At 40.3% G+C, this 8,060-nt stretch overlaps 1 pseudogene; it reads left to right on the forward strand.

The window, feature by feature from the left end:
• The first annotated feature begins 250 nt into the window (after positions 1–250).
• On the forward strand, positions 251–7,115 carry LOC146929606 (uncharacterized; annotated as a pseudogene).
• Positions 7,116–8,060: the final 945 nt, after the last annotated feature.

The raw sequence follows: 8,060 nt of genomic DNA on the forward strand, positions 1-8,060 counted from the left end.
TAATGTTTCAGTTGTTTAGTAATGTTTACGAATTTCTAATTTGTCTAAAACCATTCGATAACACAAAAAGAGTCTTTTTTGCATATGCATTTACACATCTCATGCATCATATGCATTCATTGGTCACAAAAAACTTCCCTGGTACTCATTGCCTCCTGGTTTTTCCGCCACAGTCTGAAAGGTGGCTCATGCTCGTAAGATTCACCAACCAGCTAGAGTTCATCAGACAAGATTGTACAAGAAAAGAAACATGGCTAACTTTGAAGAAGAAAATGCTCAGCTCCGTGCCGAATTGGCTGCTATGAAAGAAGACTTGGCTAAGGCTCATGACGCTATGTCTGCTCTGATGGCTGCACAAGAACAACCGGCCATATCTGTCCCAGCTACTACTGAAATGATTCCATCCATCCCATTGTCCACAGTGGCTTCTGATGCTCGGTTTGTTATGCCCAATGGGCGCCCTTATGGACTCTCAGCTTTCTATGCTCCTAATACTGCGGCTGGTATTTCTGGTATTGCTAATCAAGGACAGATTCCTGCAACAACTTTTGCTTCTACATATACCTCTATGCCTCAAGTGACTACTGTTGTTACCGATCCTGTTGTGCACACTGTGCAACAGGTAATCGATGTTGACACTCCGCGTGGACAGGACCCCATAATGGAGGCTATGAAAAAACAGTTAAGAGAGCTAGCTGGAGAGCTCCGCGAGGTCAAAGCTAGTCGTGGGAACGGTGTTTCTGCTAAGGCTCGTGATCTATGCCTGGTATCCCGATTTGAGGTTCCTAAGAAGTTCAAAGTGCCAGATTTTGACAAATACAATGGATCTTCTTGTCCACATAGCCATGTCATTCGGTACGTCCGGAAGATGGCCAATTACGCAGACAATGATGCGCTGATGATCCACTGCTTCCAGGATAGCCTGACAGAAGATGCGGCAGACTGGTACACTGGCTTGAGTAAAGACAATATCCATACTTTTAAGGAACTCGCTGCTGCTTTTGAGAATCATTATGAGTTCAACACCCGCTTGAAGCCGAATAGGGATTCTCTTAAGTCTTTGTCTTAGAAGTCAAACGAAACCTTCCGTGAATATGCTCAGAGATGGAGAGGGGCAGCCGCCCGTATTTCTCCTCGGCTTGATGAGGAAGAACTGACACAGACATTCCTGAAAACTTTGAAGAAGGAATATGTTGAAAGAATGATAGTCTCTGCACCAAATAATTTCTCCGACATGGTTACTATGGGAACTCGTCTAGAGGAGGCTGTCAGAGAAGACATCATTATTCTTGAAAAAGGTGAGTCCTCAGCTAGTGCGCCAAAGAAGTATGGTAACAGCCGCCATAAGAAGAAGGAATTTGAAGTAGGGATGGTATCCGGTAACCAGTCCACAGCTGCTGTTGCTCCTATTAATGTTGCTCAGTTACCCCTACCCTACCAATATATGCAGTACTCTCAACATCCTTTCTTCCCACCATTCTACCAGCAATATCCTCTGCCACCGGGTCAACCACCAGTACCCGTTAATGCCATTGCTCAGCAGGTACAACAGCAGCCTCCTGCTCAACAACAACCTCCGCAACAACAGGGCCCTCGGCCCAGGCCTTATTTTCCACCAATACCAATGCGGTATGCTGTTCTGCTCCCAACTCTACTTGCTAAAGGACATTGCGTCACCAGACCAGGAAAGCCTCCGCCTACGCCATTGCCTCCCAGGTTCCGACAGGATCTCAGATGTGAATTCCATCAGGGCGCTCAGGGCCACGATGTCGAAGGGTGCTATGCTTTGAAGTACGTTGTAAAGGATCTAATAGACAGAGGACGATTGACTTTTGAAAATAATGTCCCACACGTTCTTGACAATCCACTTCCAGACCATGCAGCTGTTAACATGATTGAGGCTGTTGATAAAGTTGGAACATCTCGGGTTCCTCGAGAGGCTCCCACTTTAGATGTCCGTAATGTTGCTACTCCTTTGGTGCCGCTACATGTCAAACTGTGCCAAGCTTCCTTATTTAATCACGATCATGCTTCCTGTTCAGAGTGTCTTCAGAATCCTATGGGTTGTTGTACCGTACAGGGTGATATACAGAGTCTAATGGACAACAAACACTTGATTGCCAGCGATTTTTGTGTGATTGTGCCAGTGTTTCATGATTCTCCTGCCAGGAGTGTGCCTCAGACGAGGAATGTTGAACCCTTGGTGATCAGGCTACCTGGCCCGGTATCTTATGCCTCTACTAAGGCAATCCCTTACAAGTATGATGCGACCATGATTGAGAATGGGGTAGAAGTGCCTCTGGTATCCCCAGCTGCGGTTGGTAACATTGCTGAAGAAACTACAACTCTGAGAAGTGGAAGGGTCCGTCCACCCTTGTTCCAGAAGAAGGTCGTTACACCTGCTGCCACAGTAACTCCACCGGTTGCTCCTCCTGTTGACAAGAATGCCAGCCCATCGGGCCAGTCTATTGAAGAGTCTAATCTGGACGAGATTTTGAGGATCATCAAAAAGAGCGATTATAAGATTGTAGACCAACTGCTGCAAACACCATCAAAAATATCCATCTTGTCTTTACTCCTGAGCTCAGAAGCTCACAAGAAAGTGTTCATGAAAGTGCTGGAACAAGCCTATGTCGATCATAAAGTCTCCGTGGATCAGTTCGATGGGATAGTGGGTAACATTACTGCTTGTAATAACTTGTGGTTTGGTGACGATGAACTCCCCGAAGCAGGGAAATACCACAACTTAGCTTTGCATATCTCAGTGCACTGTAAGTCTGACATGATATCCAACATGCTGGTGGACACTGGATCGTCCTAAAATGTAATGCCTGAGTCTACACTGAGACAGTTGAGTCATCATGGAATTTCTCTGAGGGGGAGTAGCTATTTGGTTAAGGCTTTTGACGGATCTCGTAAAGATGTTCTTGGAGAGGTAGATCTGCCAATTACCATTGGACCGGAGACGTTCCAGGTCACTTTTCAAATCATGGACATCAACGCCTCTTACAGTTGCCTCCTCGGAAGACCGTGGATTCACGATGCTGGGGCAGTAACTTCCACTCTGCATCAAAAGCTCAAGTTTGTGAGGAATGGTAAGCTTGTCACTGTGCATAGTGTTTTATCTTGGTTTTCGGGTGTCAAACATTGATTACGTTTGAACCTTTTTAACCTTTGATATCTCATTTTTTCTTGGGAAGGGAAAGAATAAGCAAAATGCTTGAGAATCGAGGTCCGGGAGTTGTTTTCGCTACGGGAAGGTGTTAGGCACCCATAACGACTATAGTATCCTATAGGAACCGTCTTTACTTTCTAAGCGCGCGCTTTATTCTTGAATGCTATTTGAAAAATGATATTTACACCTAAGAATTTACTAAGTCAAGAATTGGAGGGACGAGAAAGTGTTTGAATTTTTGTTTTATTTGAATTGAAGGAATATTGTTTCCTTGCCTACGTACCCTTTTAAGGGATCAAATCCATTGTAGTTCTCTTCCAAAAATGTTTTTGTTTTTGTTGGTTGATTTTAAGTTTGAAAATTGGAATTTGAAGAATGAGAGAGAGAGGCCTCAAGGGCATAAGATTGTGAAATTGTGAGGTTGAATTAGTTATTTTGCAAAAGAAAGTCAAAGTATGATTAAAATTCATTAAGATTTTATTTAAGAAAAGAAAGGGAAAATCAATGGGAATTTGGATCCCAAAGTTTATTAGGAAAAAGATTTGAGTGATGTTGTTCATATTTTTTGGAAAAAGGATTTTTCTAAGTATCGCGATTCCTAAGCATACATCTAAACATACATTCCCTAAACATACATCTAAAATATCCATGTGATGTGTGTGCATGTGTCGGTGCTTGTGTCGGTGTACATCATTAGAGTCCATTGTCCTTTACATCATGCCCTAGTTACATTCTATGGTCTTGCAAGAAATTAAAAGTATAAGAAGAATATTACAAAATCCCTAAGTTTTACATACTAAGTATTACATGAATTTAAATGACAAGAAGCAAAATGGAGATGAGATGCTTATGAGATGTATGAAACATGAAACAAAAGAGGTTAGTAGCATATGATAATATCAAGAAAAATAAAGCAAGTAAGATATCATAACAAAAGCATAGAAATTAATCACAAAACAAAGCCAAAATAATGCAAAACATAGCTAAAATTCAACCACAAAAATGCAAGAATCATATGGCTTATAATCCTCACAATTCAACACATTTTTCAAAGGCATAAACTCAGGTTTTAGAATGAGAATCAAGACAACATGATGAACTTGACATTTTAAAGTGAATTTAGACATATTTGCATTATTTATTCACAACATAACATGCAAATCAGGCAATTAAGCAAAATTCACACACATGTAGCAAAAACACATACAAACAGTAGCCAAAACTTCACAAAATCATATGGTGTAGATCACAAACATTTATCAAGAAATTGGAATTAGAATCAAGCAACTTTCACAAGTTTTCCACATAAAATCTAAGAAATAAAACAAGAAAATACATCCACATTTTTTTTTATCAAACTTTCCAGTAAACAAAAAGCACAAAAACATCACAAAAAATATCAAGAACATGTGTAAAATTTTATAGAATTTTCAAAGCATATTGAGCACGATCAGGGGTTCCAAAATCAAAATACAGTATGTGAAAAGCAAGAAAAAAACAGGAAAAACGAAAGAAATAATGAAACAAAGCCCAGGCCCAAACCTAAGACCCAAAACTCAACTCAGATCACTCAGGGACCGTAGGATTGATCCATGCGGATCAAACCTAGATCCTACGGTGGAGAACGCAGGGGAATGGACCGATTTTGGGCCGGTCCGGTTCAGTTGTCTATATAAACCTAAACATACCGGTCCAGATCACTCTTCTCTTTCCATTCTCTCTCTTCATCTCACTCGTTCTCTCTCTAGCTCACCGTTTCTGCAAGAACTCACGCCGGAGATGATGAAGCCTGGCCGAAAACTGCAAAGTTCCGTCGGAAACTTCATCGTCTCCGACGAACTCCAACGGTCCTAAACCCTAAGCCGCTCCGATTGAACCCAAACTTACAACAAAATGCTCGGATTTCACGATTAAACGTGAATACGAGCCTTACAAACACCAGAAACACGTAAATCGTCATAGATCGAGGGAAAACCCTACGGTTTCTACGATTTTTTAACTTTTAAAACAAATTTTGAAAGAAAATGTTCTTGAAACCTTCGATCTACGCCGATCTACACGTTACAAACATGTATGAAGCTTAGAAGTTCGGATTTGCAAAGAAATAAAATGAAAGAAAAGGAAGAAGTGACGATTTACCTCTGTTATGCGTTCAGCTTGAGCTTCTCCTTCTTTCACTAATTCGGCTTCGACTTGCTCCTCAAACGGTTGAAACGGCCTTGCTTCTTTACGTTCTGTTCTGGTATTGTTGTTGTTGTTGTATTCGGCTTCGACTTGCTCCTCAAACGATTGAAACGGCCTTGCTTCTTCACGTTCTATTCTGGTATTGTTGTTGTTGTTGCGTTTTGATTTACGGCTTGAAACGAATCACTGTTTGGGGATGATGGTTGCGGCGGTGTTGAGATGGATTTGGACGGATTTGTGATGATTGATGAGTTTTGTGGATGATTCTATTGAAATTGCCTATTTCTGGAGGTTGAAGATGATGAATGTTTCAAGAATGTTCTTGAATATTCATGAAATTTTCTGTGATTTTTGTGGAGTTTTATCCGAATTGAAGAGAGAGAGAGAGAAACCCTAACCTGTTAGTGACGTGGCTCTCAATTATTGGGACCTGAAAAAATCTGATTGTGATGTTGACCATGACTGGGCTTTTATAGCTGACACATGTGAGTGCTGGACCAATAACATGCTGCCACGTGGCATAACTAACTTTTGGACAAAAAAATCTGCAAAATGAACAAATAGAGGACCAAATTGCAAATAACAAGACTACAAGAACTAAAATGTAAAAAATTAACTAAAATTGGTAAAAAACGTAAATTGAAAATAACGTAAAGTGAAACGATTAAAAATAACAAAACGGACTAAAAAGAACCAATTACTTAAATGAGGTACTTCAAAGTAACCTCTCTCTGCCAAAATTTCGTGTGAAATGACCAAAATGCCCCTAGGGACTAAAATGACTCAAAACGTCTCAGATGCAATTTTTAAAATGGTTTTTTATCAGGGAATCAAAGCAAGAGTTTATACAAGCAAACTAAAAGACTCAGAGACAATTTTTAAAGATTAAAAGAAATCTTAACACAGGAAATGACTAAAATAACCCTAGGGGCTAAACTGACTTAAAATGACTTCAAATGCAATTTTTGAAATGGATTTTGATATGAGATTGAAACATGGACTTATACAAACCAATTGAAAAGACCCAACAATTTTCAATGACTAAAATGAGTTTCAATGCAGGAAATGACTAAAATACCCTTTTCCATGAGTTTTGCAAACAATATTGAAATAAAATGCAGAGAAAGATACAATTGATCAGAGACAAATTCAAATGACTTGAAATGCAAGAAAACATGGACAAATACACAGTTGAAAAGATTTGTAAAGCTAAGTTGAGAGATAAAGCAGAGTAAAATGTCAGTGTAAACAATAACAAATTGGCAATTCTTTAAGAATAATAGACATAGATCAAAGATGAAAGAAAATTTTGAACAAGTATTTTTAGGTCCAAAATTAGGGTATAACACATGGTGAAGAAGCGTATCTGGTTAGCCAAGTGTCAACTTTCTCTTGTGTTGAAGCAGGGTCCGCTGAAGGGACGTCATTTCAAGTCTTGACTGTTGAAGGTGCAGAACCCCAGAGAGCTAGTGCTACTATGGCTTCATTGAAAGACGCCCAGAAAGCTGTTCAAGAAGGGCAGGCTGCTGGCTGGGGCAAAGTGATACAAATTTTGGAGAATAAGCGCAGAGAGGGCCTCGGCTTCTTCCCGACCTCGGGCGTTTCAACAGGAACTTTCTATAGTGCTGGGTTTGTCAACGCTATTGCCGAAGATGCTGCTGAGAGTAGTGATGTGCCTGTGTTTGTGGTACCAGGAGGCACTGTGAGAAATTGGGAGGCCGTTGATATTCCTTTAGTCATGCATGCTTCCATGTAATGTGTCTTGTTGCTCATGCTTTTCCTTGTTTTCAAAATAACAATCCTTTCGCTCTGCCCAAGGCGAAAGTGAAGTCTTTGTAAGGGCATGTTTTTTCCGCGACTCTTCGTTTTTTTTTTTTTTACTTTTTTTAGTGCCTTTTTTCTTGGAAATAATGGTAATGCCAGAAAAAACCAAAACATCGTTATTTTCTTATTAATTTCAAAACCTGCATGAAAAACATTTTTCTAAAATCATCCCAATCATATTATGCAGATTGAACCATAATAAACCCGCTGAACACAGTGACCCTACGGTTCCTCCAAATTTTGAATTCCGTGTATATGAAGCCGAAGATGAGGAGGATGATGAAGAGATACCGTATGAGATCACTCGACTGCTTGAGCAAGAAAGAAGAGCCATTCAGCCTCACCAAGAAGAGATTGAGCTCATTAATTTGGGTACTGAAGAGAACAAGCGAGAGATCAAAATTGGCACTGCACTTGAGCCAGAAGTAAAAAAGAAGATTACTCAGCTTCTCCGTGATTATCCAGATGTCTTTGCATGGTCCTATGAAGACATGTCGGGTCTAGATCCCAAGATTGTGGAGCATCGGATACCGACAAGACCTGAATGCCCTACTGTTAAGCAGAAATTGAGAAGGTCTCGTCCAGACATGGCTCTTAAGATTAAGGCTGAGGTGCAAAAGCAAATTGATGCGGGTTTCCTCATGACAGCTGAATATCCTGATTGGATCACCAACATTGTACCAGTGCCAAAGAAAGATTGGAAAGTTCGGATGTGTGTTGATTACAGAGATTTGAATAAAGCCAGTCCAAAAGATAACTTCCCATTGCCTCATATTGATGTACTCGTTGATAGTAATGCTCAATCCAAAGTGTTCTCCTTTATGGATGGTTTTTCGAGCTATAATCAGATACGGATTTCACCTGAAGATAGAGAAAA

Source organism: Medicago sativa, chromosome 4 (assembly GCF_051527215.1).
Source record: "Medicago sativa cultivar Bolivia chromosome 4, Bolivia_mono, whole genome shotgun sequence".
NCBI lineage: Eukaryota > Viridiplantae > Streptophyta > Magnoliopsida > Fabales > Fabaceae > Medicago > Medicago sativa.